Below are 24,024 nucleotides of genomic sequence, written 5' to 3' on the forward strand. Positions count from 1 at the left end.
CAAATGAGGTAAAGTATGGACTGATTGTAATAATCCTGGCTTATATAATTTGATTCTAAGTTCTTCATCTGAATATACGTAGGTTGACTTTTGACAAGTATGCAGACAAATAAGCAGTCTACCCTCTCGAAAGATTGGGCTTTCTAGAATTTAGTCATAAGTCCACGTCAGAATTACTCAGATTACCAGTTTTCTGTCCTTACTGTATTGGGAAAATAACCTCAAGCCTATCGCTGTAAAAATATAGGCACATTTTAGTGTTACAAAATGTGGAAGTCTAAGTTCTTTAGGCATTGCCCAATAAAAAAACAGAATACATTTTTTTCTAGATGAGTAAACTGAGGCTGAGAAAGGCTAAGATACTGTCTAATAAATGGTATAGCCAAGATACGAATGCCTTATATCTCTAAAAATATATATATTTTATATCATTCTTTTATAATTTACCCTGAGTTACTTGGCTTGTTTTAAAAGAAAGTAAAATATAAATGTAGCTCAACGAAGTATCACAAAGTAACTACTCAAGTAAACACCTGAAAAAAAGTAGAACAATGACGATATACTTGAAGCTGCCCTATTCTTTGTGCCCTTTCCCCATCTCATCTCTACCCTCTTATCTCCCCCAAAGTTAACCACTATCCTAACTTTTATGGAATTCACTGTCTTGCTCTACATTTTAGTTATATCACCTAAATATTATATTTTAATTCTTTTGCCAATATTATGCTTTTGTAATTCACTTATGTTGTTGTGTGCAACTGCAGAATGTTCAGTTTTTAAAAATTGAAATATAATTTACGTATAAAAATCACCTTTTTTAGTATACAGTTCTGAGTTTTGACAAATGCTTACACTTAATCACCATGACAATCCATCACCTCGAGAAATTTCCTTATGACTCAATCCTCCCACTATATCCCTGGAAACCACTGGTGTTTTCTGTCCCCATGGTTTTGCTTTTCCCAGAGTGTAGTGTAGTTAGAATCATACATTCTGTAAGCTTTAAAATCTGGCTTCTTTTACTGGCATAATGCATTTTTGGATCCATACCTGTTGGTTGTCACATGTATCAGTAGTTAGTTCCTTTTTATTGCTGGACAATACATGTGATACAGTTTATCCATTCACCAATGAGAAGATATTTGTTTTTGCCTGCCCCCCTCAGTTTTTGGCAATTATGAATAAAGCCACTTTAAACATATTTTCATTTCACTTGAATTAAATATCTAAGAGTGGGTTTACTGGATCGTGTGGAAGTGCAAGTATAACTTTATAAGAAACTTCACAGCTACTTTTATAGGGAAACAACAGATCTGATTTGTTCAGACTTAGACTGTGTATATTTAAATCATGCACTGGGCCTCTAGTAGGATATAATCTGCTATCTTAAGAAAATACTTTTTAAGCCAACAGCTCTAGAAAATTGAAAAGAAAAAAAATCCAAGGTCTTGAATATCCAGAATAGATAATAATTAATAATAATATCAATTTTAAATTTTCATAAGATGCCAATTTTGTGCTAATTTTTCAATTTATTCCTAAAATGTTCATAAGCTCAATTACAAATCTTTAAATGTTTCAAAATTGAGAGTAATTGTACCATTACTGGTACCATTACTGTGTATAGTCATTGTACCATTTTGCATTTCTACAAATAGTTGTGTTTCACATCCTTAATTACACTTAATATTGTCTTTTTAATTTTAGTTAGTCTAGTAGGTATGTAGTAATATATTATTTTTATTTTAATTTGCAATTCCCTGATGACAGGACATTGAACACCATTTCATGTGCTATTTGTCATTCATACATATTTCATGAAGTGTCTATTAAAGTGTTATGCTTATTTAAAAAATTAGTTTTCTTCACTAAATTATAAGATATCTTTAAATATTTTGGATATAAATTTTTTGTCAGATATATGTATTGCAGATATTTTTTCTTAGTCTTTTGGCTTGCCTTTTATTTTCTTAAATAGGGGCCCGGTGCACAAAATTCATGCAGTGGGGGGGGGGGGAATCCCTCAGCTGAGCCTGCCCCCTCTCACATACTGGGAGCCCTCAGGGGATGTCCTACTGACGGCTTAGGCCCGCTCCCCACACGGGCCTAAGCTGCAGTCTGGCCTCCCTTTGTGGGAGGCGACCGGGCTGATCAGGGGAAGGCGCCAGCCCCATCACCCCGCTGCTGCAGCCACTGCCAGTCACCGCAGCCACCAAGGTGTTTTCATCAACACGGACTCCAGTCCCTTCACCATGAAAAAATGACAACTTTCTTTAGGCATTTTCAAGATGTCTCTTTCATAGAATATGACATTTCTTTCTTTCTTTCTTTCTTTTTTTTTTTATCCTCACCTGAGAATATGTTTCCATTGATTTTTAGAGAGTGTGGAAGAGAGAGGGAAAGACAGAGAGAAACATCAATGTGAGAGGAACACTTTGATTGGTTGCCTCCTGCATGAGCCCTGACCTGGGCCCCGGCCAGGGAGGAGCTTGCAACCTAGGTACATGCCCTTGATCAGAATTGAACCCAGACCCTGCGGTCGGCAGGCCAAGGCATCCACTGAGCCAAACCGGCTAGGGCAGGATATGACATTTCTTAACCCTCCAGCAGCGGACCTTCGTTTTTTTCTCCAAGAGTGTGGTGGAAAAACCCTAGATCACCTTTTTGGATTCTTATACCCAAGTTACTAAGAATATTACCAGTGGCATACAGGGAGCTTAGCCAATGAGTGGTCAGAAAAGGTGTTTCCTCTGTAGTTCACACAGATCGCCGATTGCCTCCAATCGCCGGCTCTGCCCCTGCCAAGGCCTAAAGCCTTGGGGCCTGGGTAGGGGCCCCCCAGCTCCCTCTGATCGTTGGCTCCGCCCCTGCCCCCCAAGCCTCCCTCTGATCGCAGGCTCTGCCCCTGATCCCTCTGATCACAGGCTCTGCCCCTGCCCAGGAGCCCCCTGGCTCAGGCCCTTCCCAGGTTGCTCAGGACCCATACGGGGCCTACCTCGGAGTGACCTGGGTGCCTGGGTGCCGAGAAAGTTCCTGGGACCCAGGCTGCTGGGTGCCTATGTATGCAAATTAACTGCCATCTTAGTTGGGTTAATTTGCATACTCACTCTGATTGGCTGTGGTGTAGCGGAGGTACGGTCAATTTACATGTTTGTCTATTATTAGGTATGATGTCTTTGAAGAGTAGACTTAATGTTGATGCCATTCATTTATGAATTTTTTCTATATGCTTAATGTCCTTTCTGCAAGGATTTTTAACCTTAACTCAAGGTCACAAGGACTGTCTTTTATTTTTTTATAGAAGTTTTGTAGTTTTAGCTTTTAGGTTTAGGTCTTTGATTTACTTTGAATTAATTTTTGAGTATATTGTTAGGTAGGGCTTGAGGCTCATTTTTTTCCATATGCAAAACTAGTTATTCTAGCACCATGTGTTAAAAAGATTGAATTCCTTATTGAGTTGTGTTGATACCTTTGTTAAAAAAAAAATCACATGACCATATATGTGTGGGTCTATTTCTGGACTTTATAGTTGCATTGACCTATAGGTCTGCTTACACCACTCTTATACTGTCTTGATTATTTTAGCTTTATAGTAAGTTTTGAAATCAGGATATGTTAACTCCTAAAGCAGTTTTTATTTTTCAAAGTTCTTTTGAGTATTCTAGGTACTTTGTGTTTCCAAATAAATTTTAGAAACAGCTTGTCAATTTCTAAAAAAATAAAAGCCTCTGGGATTTTGATGGGATTGGATTGACTCTGTATATTGAGTTGAGGAGTGTGGACACCTTCACAATATTGAGTCCTCTGATCCATGAACATATCTCTCCATTTATTTAGATCTGTAATTTTTCTTTGTGTTATTTTATGGTTTTCAGTGTAGATGTCTTTCACAATTTTCATTAAATTTATTTCCAAGAATTTTTGTTTTTGATGCTATTTTAAGTGATATCTTCAAAATTTATTTTCCATTTGTTGCTCAAATATAGAATAATTAATTTTCATATTTACTGCATTCTTGGACCTTATTGGTTCTGTTATTGATCAACTCAATCCCAATGAAAATCCCAGCAGGCTTTTTTTTTTTTTTTTTGTGGAGATTAACAAACTGATAGCAAAATTTATAAGAAATTGTAAAGGACCTACAGTATTTAATGTATCATTAAACATATGAATTCTAGTCATAATTTATAATGTTTACTAGGAAATGAAATAAAAATTTAAAAGTACATAATCAGTAGAAACATCTGTTTTGGGGTTGGGCAAAGTAGATTGTGAGAAATATGAAAGTTTGTGATTAAACTATTCACTAAAAATTGCTTATAGTAAATTGATATGATTATAAAACTTTATGAACCAAAGATTCACTAAAATGGCTCAGACAATAGTTAATAGGATTTCTCCTCTACTATTCTACATACAACTTTTTTTTTTCAAAGTGAGGAATTTACTCATAAGTATAATTCTGTGTTATCTAAAGTGTCTTATTGGGCCATTTATTTTATATTGTTATTTATAAAGGTTAGTCACTTCAGTTAGTCAGTTATTCAAGATTTCATTAAAGTAGACTTTCAGAGCATAAATTAGGTTGTGATTATCTATATATATAAAAGCCTAAGCGACCGAACGACCAGTTGACCAGTCACTATGACGCGCACTGACCACCAGGGGGCAGACACTCAATGCAGGAGCTGCCCCCTGGTGGTCAGTGCGATCCCACAGCAGGAGTGCTGCGACGGGTGCTAGACGCAGGGCTCACTGCTGGTGAGTGCCGCTGCAGCGGTGCGAGCCTCTCTCGGGACTGACTGGGCACAAGCCCGCAGCAGGCGCAGCGGGGCCGGGATGAGCAGGAGTGGCAGGCAGGAGTGGCAGGCAGAGTTGGACTGCCAGTTTCGGCCCAATCCCCGCAGGCCATGCTGAGGGACCCCACCCATGCACAAATCCGTGCACTGGGCCTCCAGTTTGATTTATAAAAAAACAAAACATAATTATATTATCCATTTTCTCATTTTACATACACATAAAGTTCTTATTGTTATAATTTCAAAATAATGTGTTGATCATTTAATGGGAAGATTTTTTTAAAGCAATTTATTTCACTATCTACAATTAACAAAAACATCCATTGAGTTGTTTTCTGACTTTTAAGAATAAGTATATGTAAATGGTATAGAAGAACATAGTACTATGCTCCTTTGAATAAGTAAACCTCACTTAATGTAAATTAGTAAATATGTTTACTAGGGATAGTAATTTCCAATGAGTGTTTATTAATATTTAAACTGTATCAAAGCAAAGTTAATTTTAATTTAAACACTAAACATATAGAACCTGGAATTTTTGAACTATGAAAAATCTCAAAATGACATAGTATTCTAATATATAAAAAGCCAGGGGCCGTCACGACCTAAATAACCGGACGGATGACCAAACAGTAGGCACCATTGATCAGGGGATGGCTAACGGGGGAACCGGGGTCCCTCAGGTTCTGATGAATCTATGGCAGCAGTGACTGGTGAGTGGGTAGAAGGCAGATCATTTGGTCCCTCCCCCGGCCCGCAGGCTCCCATTGATCAGGGGATGGCTAACGGGGGAACTGGGGTCCCTCAGGCTCTGACGAATCTGTGGCAGCAGCGACTGGTGAGTGGGTGGAAGGCAGACCGCTTGGTCCCTCCTCCTGGCCCTCAGACTCCAATCAATTGGTGGTGGAGGTGGGGTGGAACTGGGGACTGGCTCTCTTAGTAGTCCTGCAGGTTCAATCTCCAGAGGACAGGACAGGCACCAATGGACCAGCGCTGCTGGCACGATCCCGACAGCGCTGCCGGTCTCCTGGAACTCGGCTTCAGGCACTGCGGCCGCTTCCCCTCCCTAGACACTCCACAAGGAAGAAAGGATACTGCCAGCAGTGCCAGGGGCGACCAGCAGTGACTCCTCTCCCCGTGCTTCCTCCAGGTCACTTGAGCTGGCCCCCACCCGCCCTGCTCCAGATGAAGTGTGATCACTGCACACGGAAGGAATGTAGTAAAAAAACAAAAACCAATGACCAAGAGAAGGCCGCAGTCAACGTCCGGAGTCCGGCTCAGGAGAACGGAGAGAAGGGAGAACATAAGCTGGCTGATGCCAAGATATTTCTGACCAACTGCCTGGCTTGTGACAGTTGTGTGACGGCAGAGGAAAGAGTCCAAGTTTCTCAACAGAACACCAAGGACTTTTTACATGTTCTGAACCTTAATAAGAAGTGTAATAGCTCACAGCACAAGGTGCTGGCAATGTCCGTGTGTCCTCAATCTGCCTTATTTTGCTGCTAAATTCAGCCTCAGTGTCACTGATGCATCCAGAAGGCTCTGCAACTTCCTAAAAAGCCTTGGGGAGCACTGTCTTTGACATGAAGATAGCTGCAGACTTCAGCATCCTGAAAAGTCAGAAGGAATTTGTGCGTCGGTTCTGCCAGCACCGTGAGGAAGAGCCCCGGCTACCCATGCTGACCTCCGCCTGCCCCAGCTGGGTCCAATATGCAGAGTGCGTGCTGGGTCACCCCATCACCCCTCACCTCTGCACGGCCAAGTCTCCCCAGCAGATCATGGGCTCTCTGGTGAAGGATTACTTCACCAGATGGCAGAACCTGTCCCCAGGCAAGATTTTCCACATCCTTGTGGCCCATGTTATGATAAGAAACTAGAGGCCCTTTGAGAAGATGTTCCCACAGCTTTACATAGTTCCCAGGGTGTTGACTGCATGTTAAACTCAGGTGAAATTGTCCAGATAATGGAGCAAAGTGACCTTGTCTCGAATGATGCCGCTGTGGACACTCTGTTCAGAGACATGAAGGAGGAGGAGGTGAGGCTCCACGAGGTGCCAGCTCCAATGGGTACCAGGCACAAATCTTCAGGCACATGGCCAAGGAGCTGTTCAATGAGGACATGGGGGTGCTCACCTACCGCACCCTGAGGAACAAAGACTTCCAGGAGGTCACCCTTGAAAGGGACGGAGAGGTTCTGTTACACTTTGAGGCTGCTTACGGCTTTTGGAGCATCCAGAATTGGTCCTGAAGCTGTAGTGGGGCAAGTTCCCCTGCCACTTCGTGGAGGTCCTGACCTATGCAGGGCATGCCTAAGCGGCAGGGGCCGGGCCCAGGCAGACAATGGGTGTGCAGACAGGGCACTGCTGCAGCAGAGAGAAGGCATCTACGCTGCCATTCTGGTGTGGCCCCCAGAGACCAGCGCCCATGTGCAGGAGCTGTACTAGGAGTGGCTGGGGCGAGGGGGGAGGGCGACTCCCCCCGGGCCCAGGTGGCCCTGCACACTGCCTAGCAGGACCCAGGGCAGCCTGCCAGGACATCAAGTGGTAAAGGTCCAGCAGATGCCCTGCCTGCAGGCCGCCTGAAAAGGGTGTCAGATGCGTGAAGGAAAGGCTTAGCATCTCTGTCATCGCTTTGGTTTTCAGAATTCCTGCTCCCCATCTGTTGGCTCCCTCCCTCTGAGGGCCGCTGTCGTCGTCACATGGGTGCAACTGGAATATTGTATCTTGAGAGGATTGCCCCAATGTAAGATTGAAAAAATCCCAAAGAACAATAATGGAGACAGACTACTGTCCTTTAGGCTTAAAAAAAAAAAAACACCCGGAAGTGTCCTGCGAAGAGCTGAGACTTGGTTCTGTCCACGTGCCTCAGAGGGATTGGATGAGGAAATGGCCCGGCTTGGCCCTGACTTTACCCACTTAGGTTACTCTTGAAGGTGTCTTTGCCACAATGTGAATAAACTGCCACCTTTTGGAATAGGGGCTTATACAAAAGTCTGCATTCCCAACTTTTCTTGAAACAGATCTATGTTCTGCAGCTGTGGCCACCGTCCTGAGATCAGGTCCTGTCGACCAGGCTCTGTTGCTGGGAATCGGGGCACTGGAGTGGAAGCTCCCTCCCGCCCCCCCTCCCCCCCCCCCACCTGTGCCCTTTTACATTCAGGGATTGAGCTGAACTCACTTTGGGGAAGGCCTGGCAAGGGTGACAGGTGTCACAGATGGAAGGATGGAGAATGGAGAGGCAGACACCCTGCTTGGTCCCTCCCTGGGTGGGGTCAGGCAGATGAAGTCCAGCCAGCCCGCCCCACAATTGGGTGAGATAGCGTCCTCTGTGTCCACCGCTCACCCCGTGGGCCTGGCCACTCCCCTCAGCTCCAGGCAGCCCTCTGCGTTCCACAACAGCGTGTTCTGCCCACACGTGCTGCTCACCCTAAATGAGAAGGAAGAGAGCAGTTGGCTCACAGACAACTACACAGAAAGATAGGGCTCACGGCTGGCTAGCGCAGTGGCGGTGGCAGGAGCCGCTCCTGCCATCATGGCAGCACTAAGGAGCAGCTAGCCGAGGGGTAAGGAGCAGCAAGCAGGCGGGCAGTAAGGAGTGAGGGGTCCCAGACTGCAAGAGGGATTTCCAACTGTTGGCTTAGGCCCGTTCCCCCTGGGAAACGGGCCTTAGCCGGCAGGCAGACATCTCCTGAGGGGTCCTGGACTGTGAGAGGGTGCAGGCTGGGCTGAGGGACCCCCTCCCAGTGCATGAATTTTGTGCACCGGGCCCCTAGTCAGTGGTCGGCAAACCATGGCTCGCGAGCCACATGCGGCTCTTTGGCCCCTTGAGTGTGGCTCTTCCACAAAATACCATGTGTGGGCGCACACATACAGTGCGATTGAAACTTTGTGGCCCATGCGCAGAAGTCGGTTTTCGGCCTGGGCGAGTCTATTTTGAAGAAGTGGTGTTAGAAGAAGTGGGGGTGTCGGTCGCATGTGGCTCGCGAGCCGCGGTTTGCCGACCACTGCCCTAGTCTATATATATAAAAGCCTACGCGACCATTACAGCCGGTTGACCAAATGACCGGTCGACCAGTTGCTATGACACGCAAGATGGCCCCGATCAGCCCCAATCACCGCAGGCCAGTCGACCCCACCCATGCACGAATTTGTGCACCGGGCCTCTAGTTTATTTATAAAATAGAGCTTAATCCATTGGGATGTTTGGGCTATAAAGGTCTGAATTATATGGAAAAGTAGATTATGGGACCTTTAAGGTTTGCTTTTATGTTCGGTGACTCTTTTGGTGTACTTACTAATTACAATATTATTGCTCTACTCCACTAAATTAAGATTTAACGTCCTAAATGAATTAAATCAATTTCATGCCTATTAAATGCCATTCTAGAGGATATCCTATATAATAAAGAGGTAATATGCAAATTGACCGTCACTCCAACACACAAGATGGCTGCCCCCATGTGGTCAAAGATGGCCACCCCCATGTGGACACAAGATGGCCGCCACAAGATGGCTGGCAGGGGAGGGCAGTTGTGGGCAATCAGGCCTGCATGGGAGAGCAGTTAGGGGTGACCGGGCTGGCAGAGGAGGGCAGTTGGGGGCAACCAGGCCTGCAGGGGAGGACAGTTGGGGGGAACCCAGGCCTGTAGGGGAGGACAGTTGGGAGGGACCCAGGCCTGCAGGGGAGGGCAGTTGGGGGGGGGAAGGCCTGCAGGGGAGGGGAGTTAGGGGTGATCAGGCTGGCAGGGGAGGGCAGTTAGGGCCAATCGGACCGGCAGGGGAGCAGTTAGGCGTCGATCAGACTGGCAGGAGAGTGGTTAGGGGGTGATCAGGCTGGCAGGCAGAAGTGCTGAGGGGCAATCAGGCAGGGAGGCAGGCGAGCAGTTGGGATCCAGCAGTCCTGGGTTGTGAGAGGGATCCCAGATTGGAGAGGGTGCAGGCTGGGCTGAGGGACACACACACACACCCCTCCCCTGTGCATGAATTTTGTGCACTAGGCCTCTAGTTACAGCATAATAATCAAAGTCAGGGTCATTGGAATCAACCTGAATTCAGAGTCTTGGGCTTTTACTAGATGTGTAACCTTGGGCAAACTACTTGACTTCTTTGATTTTCAGTTTTTTCATCTTTAAAATGGGAATAATAACTCCACTTCAGGAGAATTAATTTTCATTTTGTTTTATAGCTCTAAATTATGTGCCTCAAGTATAGTAACATGCTCAGTGAGTGTTCAACATTATCAAGAGAGCATATCACATGTACTGATGAAAATTATTGCTAGAATCCTATTTTTAATATATTTTTGGCTATTTGCAAAAATTATTCTGCCTTTATTAACCTAGTATTAGAATGTAGTTATTTCATATCTGGAAGTTTCTCATTTGGAATACTGTGAAGAATTGGGAAGTTGTATTTTACCAGAAGGTGGCAGTAGCATTACATATTTGTATATATGGAGCAATCATTTTTTAATGAGGAAGATTGAAGGTAGAATGTACCACCAACTAAATCATGATATTTGTTTCTTCACACCACTGACAGAAAAAGAAAATGACTTTTGATATTGAATATTCAGTTTAAAAAAGTAAAAATATCTTTCTATATTTAAGTTGTTTTGCTTTAATAAGCCTAGTAATAATGGAACTTTGGTTATAAAATAGGTAAATGTACAGGACTTTTTAAATTGACTCTCTTCTGGCATATTTTTAGAAATAGTTTGCATATTGTTAAATACTTAATAAGAAATTGAAGGTTCAAAAAATCTTATGTTTATGTCAAGATTATTGGTGATTACTTAGTAATAAAGATAAAGTAGTTATTTATAATTTATCAGTGGGGAAATCTCAATTGAAGTTTTAAAAAAATTGATTTATATATAACACTTTAGGATTGTAGCTGGTGGGGGAAACAAGGGGCAGAGGATATTTACATTAATAATATAAATCTGTAATCCCATTCCAGAAATTGCCTTTTGTTGAAATCATGGTATACTTTCTTACCTGATTTTCAAGTGTTCTATAGGTGAGGCACTGCCAGATTGTTCCGCCCAGTGCTAGAGGGAACCTTTAAAGCAATTTGATATAGTAGAGAGATATGGGAGTGAATGAACTTGTGTTCATATTTAGTTTAGTTTCTTGCTTTATCTTTTCAGGCATATCAATTAATCTCAGATATTTTATCTGGAAAAGGGTGATCGACTTTCTGCCTTCAGAGTTATTGTGAGGATTTGGGATAATGTATATAAAATAAGCATACTTTGTTAATGCCATGTAAAAATCATCGCAGCCAGGCTGACGTTTCTCTTCCAGTGCAAAAGGTTACAGTGGGAGTGCTACCATTGTTATTTAGTGCACTATAGCTCTATTTATATAACTCAGTTGGCATTTTTATCATCCATGCTGCATATTTCCCATTCTGGCCTTTCCATACTTACTTATGTAGTTGATTAGAAAAACAAAACTCTATTTCAGGACTTTATGCTTATTTCATTGTGTTTTTTTTTTCTTACTGTTAATTATCTTAGAAGTATTACTTCATTATTGTAACCTGTCAGTCTTTTATAATACTCATTCTGATATCAATTTGTTAGCATTAAACCATCTACAGATTTTATTGTGGCGGGCGGGGTAAATATGAACCTGGAAAAATGACGGGCCATGAGGTCTTTGCTAGTGATAGCCTTCATGATTAATATCAATTTTGAGGCACACCTATTGAGTGAATTGGAAATACTATGATTTTTCAGGGGTAATCAATAATTTGAAATTTCATGACAAATTATTTTTAATAAAGCCAAACTCTAAAACTGCAAGTAAAGTCATTTATATGAGTTTTCATTAAATTGATATAGTAAATATTATTTAAAGTATATTTTATTACAAATGCAATAGATATATTTCTGCAAGAGAGAGGACATTTCATTTAAATGCTTATTTTAAAATTAATTTTCTCATAAAAATAAAGAAAAATCAGACTGAAAAAATTCATATTTGCTTTTGGCCATGTCTTGGTAATATAAGTAGTAATTAAATTTTTATGTGTGTAAGGGAACATATTATGTTTTTTCATAAAGCAAACATTAATAGTTAAATCTGTTATTCTCCTTTCTCTGTTTGTAATTTATGTATACAAAGTTCTTGTCAAATTCAGTGATATTCTAAATTTCTCACTTTAATGAAATTTTCGCATATTATTCTGAAAGTACTTTCACAAAGGGATGCGTGCAGCTACTATTGCTATGGAATGTCTTTTTTCAGTGAGATTGATCAACCTCATTTTAACTTCTATATTAAGGCCTCTCTTTGTTCTTCATCTGATGGGATTAGCTTCTAATGTTACTATTTTCCAGCATGAATTCTCAAAGTGAAAACAAACTAAAATAATACAAGAGTTCAGAGTATATGATCTCACACTACCTGAATTTGTCATGTGATTACTAAGTGTGGATGCTGGCTGAGAATTTACTTTCGTGGACCTGGTTTAATTGGTCTGAAAGAGATTGCCAGTCAGAAATTCAGATACTTGGTGAGAAGTTTGAAATGGGTTGAATTAAAATTATATCTAATTTTTAAAATGTTAATTTCTTTATACCAAAGATATGTGTGCTAAGAGTATATATGTTGACAGATGGAGTAGATTTCTATTAGGTGATTTAAAGTTGCATGGTTTAGGACAATTATTTGCACTTTTGCTTTAAGGTATTGAGACAGGTAATAATGAGCTATATGTGAGAAATAAGTTATGAGTATAGACAATCTCTGGCTTAGAGGTATCACCCTCAAGTTCTGCTCCTTGTAATAAAAGGAGTTGTAACTGCGCTTACTGCTTTACATAAACATGATGCATACATTTAAAATCTTACATCTAATGATAGGGAAAGCTCTAACTTAGGCTTGAAAAATAATTGATGTTCATAATGATTTCTCTTTAGTACAACAAATATCTTCTAAATTATAGAAAATTATTAAAATGTAACTTGTATAATTTTAGTGTTTAAGGGTAGTTTTTTTGTTTCTTTCTTATTCTTTGAAAATTAGACATAGTAAAACCTTAAGTACTTCTAGAAATAAAGTCAATGAGTTTGCTCTGAATATGAGAAATCCTATTTTTACCTTAGATATAAGAACACAACTTGACTTTAATGGCTTTTGACATTCAGGGGTTGAAATTTCATTAGAAGGAAACAATTCTCAATAAAAGGATACCCTATAATATTCAGAATTAGGTATAACATTTCAATTTTTCCAGAACAAGAAATATAAATGAGTTAGAGAAGTGGTTTGAAGTTAATAATAAAGAACGATCAATTGACTTCACTTTTGGAATTGTTGCTGACTGGATTTTTCTGAAAAACTCTTCTGTTATAAAATATCTAGATACTCTATAAGTTGCCAAAAAAGCACTTTTAAATACATAGGTGAGCTACCAAGAAAATAGTTGTGTGGAGACAAAACACATTGTTTGATGAATGGCATTTCTGGCTTTTCCAGATTGAAATACAAGTGGTGGCACCCCCTTTTTCAGTGGAAGGTGCTGCATAGGTTTACCTTCCCACAGTTTCTAGATAGTCGCAGCTGGTGTTCCAAACATGCAACTTGCCTAAGCAGTTGGCAGTGAGTTCAGCTATTTGTCTCTCTTTGCAAGTTCTGCTTAGATTTACTATAAAAAGGTGATCTGTGGGTGGGGTCCCTCTGATAGAGCTAACCCTTGATGTGTCCAGTGGCATCTTAATCCCAGCATACTTTTACTGGGGATCATATGCTTTATCCTGCTGCAGGCCCTTTTATCTGTGAGGCAGAAAGTATTTGCAAGAGCCCATTGCTAAACAGTGCCTCTCAATAGTAAGCTCCGCGTTCCTCAGTATTAGGAAAATCTCTTGGAGAAAAATATATGAGGGGCTGAAACCCACATGGTAAGTAAACATGGAAGGCAAGGCTTCCTAAGTGGTCATTACTGATAGAGAAATGTAGAGTTTTGAATTAGAATGGCTTTGTGTGAGGGCCAGGACACAAGGCCGTGGGTCCATTTGTGGGTAGCTGGGCTTAAGAAAATAACTGTCAGCTTAAAATTGGTTACCCAGTTAAACTATCATTAAAGAATAAATAAAAAATAAGAACATTTCCAAACATACAAAAGCAGATTATTTTGAATCAGTACACCCTTAATTAAACAACACCTAAAAGAATGAACTCTTTGAAGAAGGCAAAGGAGCTGGAAGAGAGGTGTGAGTGGAAGGATGCTGTGCTCATTTATTAGTAAAAATGTAAGTTGAAGCAGAAACTAAGTCTGCTTTGTAATTATGATGATAATAATGATGATGATAATTATTTGGAAGTAGAATAAAATACTAAGTATTTAATAACTATTATATAAGGAGAGTTTTAAAGTATTCTGAGGGTTTCCTTTTGGGGGAAAGACAAGTAGTAAGTTTTAGTAGCTTTAGATAGTAAGGTAAGTATGCATTTTACATTTTGAGAATGGCCACTAAATGAATAAAAGCAGAGGAAATAAGATAAACAGTACAGGAGAAAATGGTATTAAAAAAGGTGGTCATACTAAATTAAAAACCAAACCCCCAAATGTGCTGTTTACATGAAACATCTTTAGTAGATGGGCATAGATATTACTTGGAATGTGGCTAGAGTAATACTTAGAGGGGATTAAGGAAAAAAGTAATTAAAAGAAATGTTAAGCGAACAAGTAAAAAAAAAGTTTGCTTTATTTTTCAGTTGTAAAAAAAAGTGTCCTTTCCCAACAAATTGCAAATAGTAGGCTTAGATGATTTTAAAAAAATATATTTAATTGATTTTTTACAGAGAGGAAGGGAAAGAGATAGAGAGCTAGAAACATTGATGAGAGAGAAATATCCATCAGCTGCCTCCTGCACACCTCCTACTGGGGATGTGCCCACAACCAAGGTACATGCCCTTGACCGGAATCGAACCTGGGACCTTTCAGTCCACAGGCAGATGCTCTATCCACTAAGCCAAACTGGTTAGGGCTGGCTTAGATGATTTTTACCTGTGACATTTATCAAACTTATGTGGGGCTGACATATACAAACAGAATATATAAACTGTGCTACCTAGTTTATTTGATGGAACCAGTTAATTTTGAAACCAAAACTAGACAAGGACAGTATGAAAAAAATATAGAGCCAACCTCACTAATGACCACAGATATACAAATCCTATATAATAAAAGCCTAATATGCTAAGTGTCCGGTTGTCCAGTCATCCATCCAGCCAATCAAAGTGTAATATGCTAATGATATGCTAAGGCTGCTCAACCACTCGCTACGACATGCACTGACCACCAGGGGGCAGACAGTCGACTGGTCAACCAGTCACTATGATGTGCACTGACCACCAAGGGGTAGACGCTCCGACCAGTAGGTTAGCTTGCTGCTGGGGTCCAGCCAATTGGGACTGAGTGAGATGGGCCGGACATGCCCTGGAGCCCTCCTATAGTCCCTCCCCAGCTGGCCAACCTCCTGCATCCCTCCCCAGCCCTGATCCTGCACCAGTGGGGTCCCTTGACCTGGCCTGTGCCCTCTTGCAATCCGGGACCCCTCAGGGGATGTCGGAGAGCCAGTTTTGGCCCAATCCCACAGGCCAGGCTGAGGTACCCCACTGGTGCACGAATTTGTGCACCTGGCCTCTAGTCTTAAAATTCAAATCTAGTAAAAATACTTCACAAAATAAAATGACCAAATAGAAGTTATCTTAAAATTGCAGGAATTATTTAGGATTAGAAAATAGATCATTACATTAAATGAGAAATATATTTTTTTTATTTTATTTTATTGATTTTTTACAGAGAGGAAGAGAGAGGGATAGAGAGTTATAAACATCGATGAGAGAGAAACATTGATCAGCTGCCTCCTGCACCCCCCCCCCCCCCCCCCCCCGCACCGGGGATGTGCCTGCAACCAAGGTACATGCCCTTGACCGGAATCGAACCCGGGACCCTTGAGTCCGCAGGCCGACGCTCTATCCACCGAGCCAAACCGGTTTCGGCATTAAATGAGAAATATTTTGTAATTGTTTCAGTAGATGCAGAGAAAGCATTTGATTAAAATTTATCAATCATTAATGATTAAAAAAGCAACATGACTTAGCAAACTAGAAGTAAAAGGGAGATGCCTTGACTTAATAAAGACCATGTATCTAAATTAAGGTAGCAAACATTATACTTTAGGGTGAATTTGTAGAAGCTTCTCAATTAAAGTCAGACAAGATAAGGATACATGCTGTATTTCCATCTATTCATCATTGCACAAGAAATCCCTACTAATACATGAAGACAAGGGATAGAATAGGAGGTATAAGAATCAGGAATATGCAAACTTTCCCTTTGTTTGTTACAAACTGTAAACCTAAGAATCTATCATTTAATAAATATTAAACTTAATGAGAGTAGAGAAATAGTAGGAAAAGATGTCATGCTACCCATCACATAGCAAATAAAAGATAAAGTTTACTGCAACAAAATTAAAATATATATAGCAAGAAAAACGGGAAACAGAGTTAAAAGAGAAGGACAATCTGGGTGAAATTATTTGCAATATGTATCTCAAAATATTTCTGTCCAGATTACATAAGTAACTCAGCACATTGGTTAAACAACAACAACACAATAGAAAAATGACCAAAGGAAATATAGTTTGGAAAAGCATAAAGACTCATGTTCAGTAACCATATAAATCTGTTTTTAAAAGGGAACTAGAAATTGAAACAAGGAAATATAGTTCCTTATAGAAAATTAAGTGGTGATGATGGATGGAAATGGGAACTTGACACGTTTCTCATGGCAGTGTAAATTCATACAACCTCTTTGGATAGCATTTTGGTTGTTTCTAGCAAAATTTAAAATGTGCATAAGTTATGACTCAGCAAGTGCACATCTAAATAATTACTCCAGCACAGGGGTTGGCAAACTATCTGTAAAGGGCCATATAGTAAATAGTTTAGCCATTGTAGGTCATATCGTCTCCTTGCAGAAACTCTGTAGTATAGAAAAAGCAGTCATAGACAATACATTAACAAATGAATGGCTGTGTTCAAATCCAAGTTTATTTATAAACACTAAAACTTGAATGTTATATGCATTATTTGGCATAAAATACTATTCTCATTAAAAAATATAAAAACATTCTTAGCTCAGTGGGCATGTAAAAAACAGGTTACAGGCCAGATATGGCCTGTAGGCTATAGTTTACCCCTTTATAGAACATCGCTTGTACATGTAGATGAAGTAGCCTGGAAGGATATTTATTGCATTATTTCTAATAATAAATAATTGGAGGCATATGTCCATCAATATTGGAATGTCTAAATAAAATGGAGGATTTTCATATACCCTATAGAGCTATTAACAGTAGTGAACTATAATTGATAATCATATTAACATGCTTGGATCTCAAAAATAACATTAAGTGAGAAAAGTAAGTGGTTGAATTACCCATAGAATATAATTTACTAATGACATTATGGATATTCTAAATATTTTTTTCCTGCATACAGAAATATGTATGTAAACGCAAAGTAAAATGACTAGAACAATACATATACAACTTTAGTTATACATACCTAGTAGAGTGCCTAGCACAGAGTAAGGGCTCGATAGTTTTGACAGTTTTTTTTCTGACCACTTGTTATTTTCTCCCACTGTTGTTATTTTAGAACTAGAGGCCTGGTGCACGAAATTCATGCACAGGGGGGAAGGGGGGAAGTCCCTCCTCAGCCCAGCCTGCACCCTCTCCAATCCGGGACCCCTCGGGGGATGTCTGACTGTTGGTCTAGACCGGCAGTCAGACATCCCTCTCACAATCCTGGACCGCTGGCTGCCAATCGCTCACTTGCCTTCCTGCCTGGTCACCCCTAACTGCCCCCACCCCGCTGGCCTGGTCGCCCCTCACTGCCTCTGTGTGCCAGCCTGATTGCCCCTAACTGCTCCCCCCTGCTGGCCTGGTCGCCCCTAACTGCCCCCCACTGCCAGCCAGATCTCCCCCAACTGCCCCCTCCCTGCCAGCCTGGTCGCCCCTAACTGCCCTCCGCTTGCCAGCCAGTTCACCCCCAACTGCCCCCTCCCTGCCGGCCTGGTCGCCCCTAACTGCTCCCCCCTGCCGGCCTGGTTGCCCTTACTGCCTCCCCCCCCCCCCCCCCACCGCTGGCCTAGTCATCCCTCACTGCCCACCCTGCCAGCCTAATCACTCCCAACTGCCCCACTGCCAGCCTGGTTGCCCCCAACTGTACCCCCCACCAGCCTGGTCACCTCTTACTGCCCCCCCCCCCACCAGCCTGGTTATCCCTCATGCCTCCCCACCTCCCACCGGCCTGGTCACCCCACGCAGCCTGCTTGTTCAGTCATTTGGTCGTCCCTCAGGCCAGCCCTGGGCGACTGGGCAGCTGACATTCGAGGCTTGCCTGCGCCTATGGCCGGCCCTGGGCAAATGGGGCGCTGAGGGGACTGGGTGCCGCCATCTGTGGCTGTGGGCTCCGCCATCTTTGTGAGGGAATGGCAGTCAATTAGCATATTCCCTCCTTATTGGCTGTGGGTGCTGCCATCTTTGTGAGGGCATGATGATCAGTTAGCATATTCCCTCTTTATTAGATAGGATTGCCTTTGCCTCAACAAAGATAATTCCATATGTTATACCAGTTAGCTGGTATTGTGAACTTTTGGAAAGCCTGCCTACAACTTCTACCAGTTAAGAGGTTACTTCTAAAGTTCCTCCAGGAGAACCAGAGCTTGTTTTCTGGAATTTTGTTATAACTGCTTTACTGAGTTGCTTGGGAGCTATTCTTTTTTAACCAGTTTGTGCATTTTTATACCACACTGCAAGCTGACAGTAAATTAGATGCATTTCAACAACTGGGGGAAGGGGGGAAGTCCCTCCTCAGCCCAGCCTGCACCCTCTCCAATCCGAGACCCCTCGGGGGATGTCTGACTGTTGGTCTAGACTGGCAGTCAGACATCCCTCTCACAATCCTGGACCGCTGGCTCCCAATCGCTCACTTGCCTTCCTGCCTGGTCGCCCCTAACTGCCCCCACCCTGCTGGCCAGGAGCCAAAGTTGAAATTTATGTAACTTTAGTTCTCTTGGGACTTATTTCTGTTGTCTGCATCAAACTATGTCTTTCTCCTGGCTCATCATCTTCCTTTTGTTTCTTCAAAGTTATCTTTTAATATCTTCTCTCACAGGTTTTTAGTTGATAATTAGAAGAATGGTTATACTGTGAGTTTAGGAGGGAGATCTCATTTCAAGGAAGATGATACATTAGATTGTTGTCTCAATGCTATAAAACACATCTTCACAACAATAATCTTCAGTGACTTTTGGGACCTGTCTGGAATTATAAGAGCATTTTGTGTTTGTCTCTATTGACCAATAAAATTGAATTCTCTTCTTCCTTAGAGTGTCTTTAAACTTTCAAGAATGTCATAGGGTCCCAGGTTTGTCAAGTATATCTTGTACAACAATATGTGTTGTCACTTACATGAATGCTTAGGCATTTTTTAAAAATGCCGTGTAGGAGTGGGGATTTTTCTATCCTGTTTTCCCCCCAACAAGATCAAATGAAATTAATTTGGTTTCTCTATGTAGTTTTAAATAATTCTTTTGAGTTTTGATGCTTGTGAGGTACTAACTTTGGCTAGCTTCCTGTGTTTGTTTTTAATACATTTAAACAATTTCTTAATGATTTTGGACTACCCTAAATTATGTGTCTTGACTTATTCATTGATCTTAATTTTTAGTTTGTATTTGGCACAGCACAGTGTCTCTGTTTTCCTCTTCTTTTTTGGGGTGTATATTTTAGTGTTTGAAAAGATGCTTTGGCCTTCTGCACACAGTAAGCTATGTCATTTTACACATGATAATGTAATATCACTGTTGCAAGATAGAATAAAAAGTTCACCTGTTTCTGAATCAGAGATGGCCTGAGATATGGGCACAGTAAGTAATTTCACGAGTGCTTACATAGCACTGGAGGAAGATTTTTGAGGACATCGGGCATTTATAAAAGTAAAAGAACACAAAAGAGATGAGGGTTTGTAAAGACTAACTTCTTAGGTTTCAGAATTTTGCCAGGAGTATTTTACTTATGCAGAGGATTTTTGACAATATTTCTATTGCATTTTGACTTGAGATGGTAGCATCACTATATTAGATTGAAAATCCTTTCATAGTATAAATAAATTTCATTTATTATTGTTTCATACAAAAGCAAAGTACAGAAAAGGGTACTCAGCTTTTTCCATGCAGAAATTGGTTCCTTATTAAATTATTTAAGTATATCTTCTTAGTGAAGGATCTTGAAAAGAAACAATACAAAAATTTTTTCCTTTTATGAGGGATTCAAAATGTTAAATGAAGCAATAATGAATGGCTTTAAGAAAGAAAACTACCATTTTGTGAGAGAAAATTCAGGTTCCCTAAGGATTGCAGCCATATGTAAATTGAAATTGACATTTGTAGCTTTCTCAGTTTCTGAATTATACTATAAGCATTGGACTGCTTGATCAGAGACCTGGCTTGAGGACTTGAGATATGGGGCTTAGAAAGTGTGGGCAACCTTAGGTGACAGTCTTGGGAAAGCACTAATTCTGAGAGAATGGAAGGTACCTTTCAGAGGCAGTGGTTTGTCCTTAGAGGCCCAGTGGAGAAGGGAAAGAGAGAAGCAGCTGAAGTTGAGTTAAAAGAAAATAATATAAAATGACAAAAAAAAAAAAAAAAAAGCAAATTGTTCCCACCACCATCACAAAAAATTCCATTTATTAATGAAACTGCACTCTGGTATTGTCACAGAGGAGGGTACTGTTATTTGTTTGTTTGTTTGTTTGTTAATCCTTACCTGAGGATATTTTTTTCGCATTGCTTTTTCAGAGAGAGTGGAAGGAGGGAGGAGGAGAAGATGAGAGAGAGGGGGAGAGAGAAACATCAATGTGAGAGAGACACATTGATTGGTTTCCTCCTGCACATGTCCCAATAGGGGTGGGGAGCAAACCTGCAACCCAGGTATGTGCCCTTGACTGGGAATTGAACCCGAGACCCTTCAGTGCCTGGGCGGAAACTCTAACCACTGACCCCCATTGTCTAGGGCAAGGAGGGTACTCTTGAACTGAGAAACCTAACAAGCCAATTTATCTCCCTTCTTTCCGCCATCATGAGATAAGTTGCTATTGCTGGTCCTGGTAAAAAATCACAAATAATCTTCAACAGAAAAAGAAGGAAGCATCTGTACAAATTGAGAGAGAGAGAAAGAGAGAGAGGGGGGAGAGAGAGAGAGAGAGAGAGAGAGAGAGAGAGAGAGAGAGAGAAAGAAAAAAACCCCCATAAAATAGGAAAACAGAAATACAACACCCAAACATGAATAACCTAGCAATTGCATTATGAAATGACACCATAAATCAGACACTCCAATACTCACTATTGAAATGGACAAACAGGAAGATGTATGAAACAGGTGCTGACTGAACTCTAGAAAGAAATTGATGATAAAAGACAAAAATCATTTCAGAAATGAAAACTAAATTACAAGGAACCCGAGGGATGATAGATATTACCAAAAGTTCAGTAAAAGACATAAAGAATAGAAATGGAAAAGAGTCAAGAAAATGAAACTGAAATAAGAGAGATAAAAGGACCAGAGAGAAAGTGATAGAGAAAATCCAATATATTTATTTTGAAAATGAACTAGAAGAACAAATGAAAAATGAGCAGAAACATATTTCAAATTATAATGAAAAAACTTTTTAGAAATAGGAGATCTGAATTTCCATTTTGAAAGACTCCTATGTGTTTGGGAGAATTGTTCTAGAACAACTAACTTTTAGCTATATCCTATATCTTAGCATTAGTCCTTAAAATAAAAGGAAAAAAAATATCACTTGAGTCTCCAAGACCAAAATGTAATAAGTAATTTTAAAATGTAAAATAAATTTTAAAATGGAAATAATTAAAATGGAAAGAAAATTAGCTTGGCATCACACTTCTAGCAACATATAAAGCAAGAAAATGATGGACAAACATTTTTAAGAAATGAAAAATGAGTAATAATTTTAATTTATTGTGAAACATTGAATAAGTAAGAAACTCCTAAGTCTAGTGATAATCAAGATTATTTGTGAATTATACTTGGTGTAATTAAAAAAAAAAAATGTCCTGCAGTTCCTAAGAAAACTTTCAAATTTATCTTTGGTTGATACATGCTTAGGTGTTTATGTCATATCTGCAACCACAAACAAAATATAGGAACATGTTCGGAATATTTCATAACAGCTACTTGGCATTTAAAAAATGTGATTCAAATTGCCAGATGTCCATTTTAAAAAATATTTTATCTTGACAGAATTTTGTGAGTGAAAAGTATTTCATCTTATACATATTACTTTAGATTTTTGGAATAAACAACAAAGAGTATCTTTCATACTTCTGTGTACTCTTAGAATTCGTCAATGATTTATTTATTTATTTATTTACTAGAGGCCCGGTGCACGAAATTTGTGCACAGTGAGGGTGAGGGGTGTCCCTCAGGCCAGCCTGCACCCTCTCCAATCTGGGACCCCTCGAGGGATGTCTGACTGCCCGTTTAGGCCCGATCCAGGACTGCTGGCTCCCAACTGCTCACCTGCCTGCCTTCCTAATTGCCCCTAACCGCTTCTGCCTGCCAGCCTGATCACCCCCTAACCACTCCCCTGCCAGCCAGATTGATGCCTAACTGCTCCCCTGCCAGCATGTTTGCCCCTAACTGCCCTCCCCTTCAGGCCTGGTCCTCCCCAACTGCTCTACCCTGCAGGCCTGGTCCCCCCAACTGCCCTTCCCTGCAGGCCCGGTCACCCCCAACTTCCCTCCTCTGCCAGCCTGGTCACTCCCAACTGCCCTCCTTTGCAGGCCTGGTCCCTCCCAACTGCCCTCCCCTGCTGGCCTGATCGCCCCCAACTGCCCTACCTTGCTGGCCTGGTCCCTCCCAACTGCCCTCCTCTGCTGGCCATCTTGTGCCGGCCATCTTGTGTCCACATGGGGGCAGGATCTTTGACCACATGGGGGCAGCCATCTTGTGTGTTGGAGTGATGGTCAATCTGCATATTACTCTTTTATTAAATAGGATAGAGGCCTGGTGCATGGGTGGGGGCCAGCTGGTTTGCCCTGAAGGGTATCCCGGATCAGGGTGGGGGTTCCCTTGGGGTGTGGGGCGGCCCGGGTGAAGGGCCTGTGGTGATTAGCAGGCCGGCCACGCCCCCAAGCAGAGGCCCTGGTATCTAGGATTTATATATCTTCTACAATTGAAACTTTGTATCCTGGAGCGGAGCCAAGCCTCCTGCTCACTCTGTGGCCGGCAGCCATTTCTGTTGAGGTTTGTGTATCTTCTATAATTGAAACTTTGTAGCCTGGAGTGGAGGCCTAGGCCAGCCAGGGCTGCAGAAGCTTTGCTTCCTCCATTGCCAGGGGCAACCCTTGCCTCCTGCTCTTCCAGTTCCATAGCTGCCACCATTTCTGTTTGAATTTGTTTACCTTCTATAATTGAAACTTTGTAGAATTGAGTGGAGGCCTAGGCTGGCAAGGGCAGGCGGAAAGCTTGGCTTCCTCTGTTGCCGGGGAAACCCAAGCTTCCCTCCTGCTCTCTGTGGCCACAGCCATCTTGGTTGGGTTTATTTGCATATTTGCTCCTGATTGGCTGGTGGGCATGGCTTGTGGGTGTAGCAGAGTTAGGGTCAATTTGCATATTACTCTTTTATTAGATAGGATTTTTAGCAGACATATATGGAAGCTGCTGGTGCCTTAACAGGAATCAAGGCACTGGCACCAAACTGTACTGGATAGTCATTGTGTTCTTCTCCATCCCAGCCACACAGTAAAAAGGAAACAAGCAAATATGTCACTTTCACTTAGAAATATCCTTCATGAGGGCCCTAGCTGGCTTGGCTCAGTGGATAGAGCATCGGCCTGCGGACTGAAGGGTCACAGATTTGATTCCCGTCAAGGGCATATGCCTGGGTTGTGGGCTCGATTCCCAGTAGAGGGTGTTCAGGAGGCAGCTGATTGATGATTCACTCTCATTATTGATGTTTCTATCTCTCTCTCCCTCTCCTTTCCTCTCTGAAATCAATAAAAATATATTGGGAAAATAAAGAAATACCGTTTATGAGGAAGGAAAATATTATAATTGGATTATTTAGATTTTTATTATGCAGTTATAATAGTTATTTATATGTGCTTGGTACA

General features: G+C 41.3%; 1 protein-coding gene and 1 pseudogene across 2 annotated transcripts in view; both read left to right on the forward strand.

Annotated features, from left to right (window-relative positions):
• Positions 1-24,024, forward strand: part of PIGK (phosphatidylinositol glycan anchor biosynthesis class K) — a 99,786-nt gene that overhangs the window by 42,426 nt on the left and 33,336 nt on the right. The gene's annotated exons all lie outside the window — the stretch shown is intronic.
• On the forward strand, positions 4,974-7,939 carry LOC307103728 (nuclear prelamin A recognition factor-like; annotated as a pseudogene). The gene has a single exon. The product of its transcript is annotated as a nuclear prelamin A recognition factor-like (transcript).

This window comes from Cnephaeus nilssonii (genome assembly GCF_951640355.1).
Source record: "Cnephaeus nilssonii genome assembly, chromosome: 7".
Classification (NCBI taxonomy): domain Eukaryota; kingdom Metazoa; phylum Chordata; class Mammalia; order Chiroptera; family Vespertilionidae; genus Cnephaeus; species Cnephaeus nilssonii.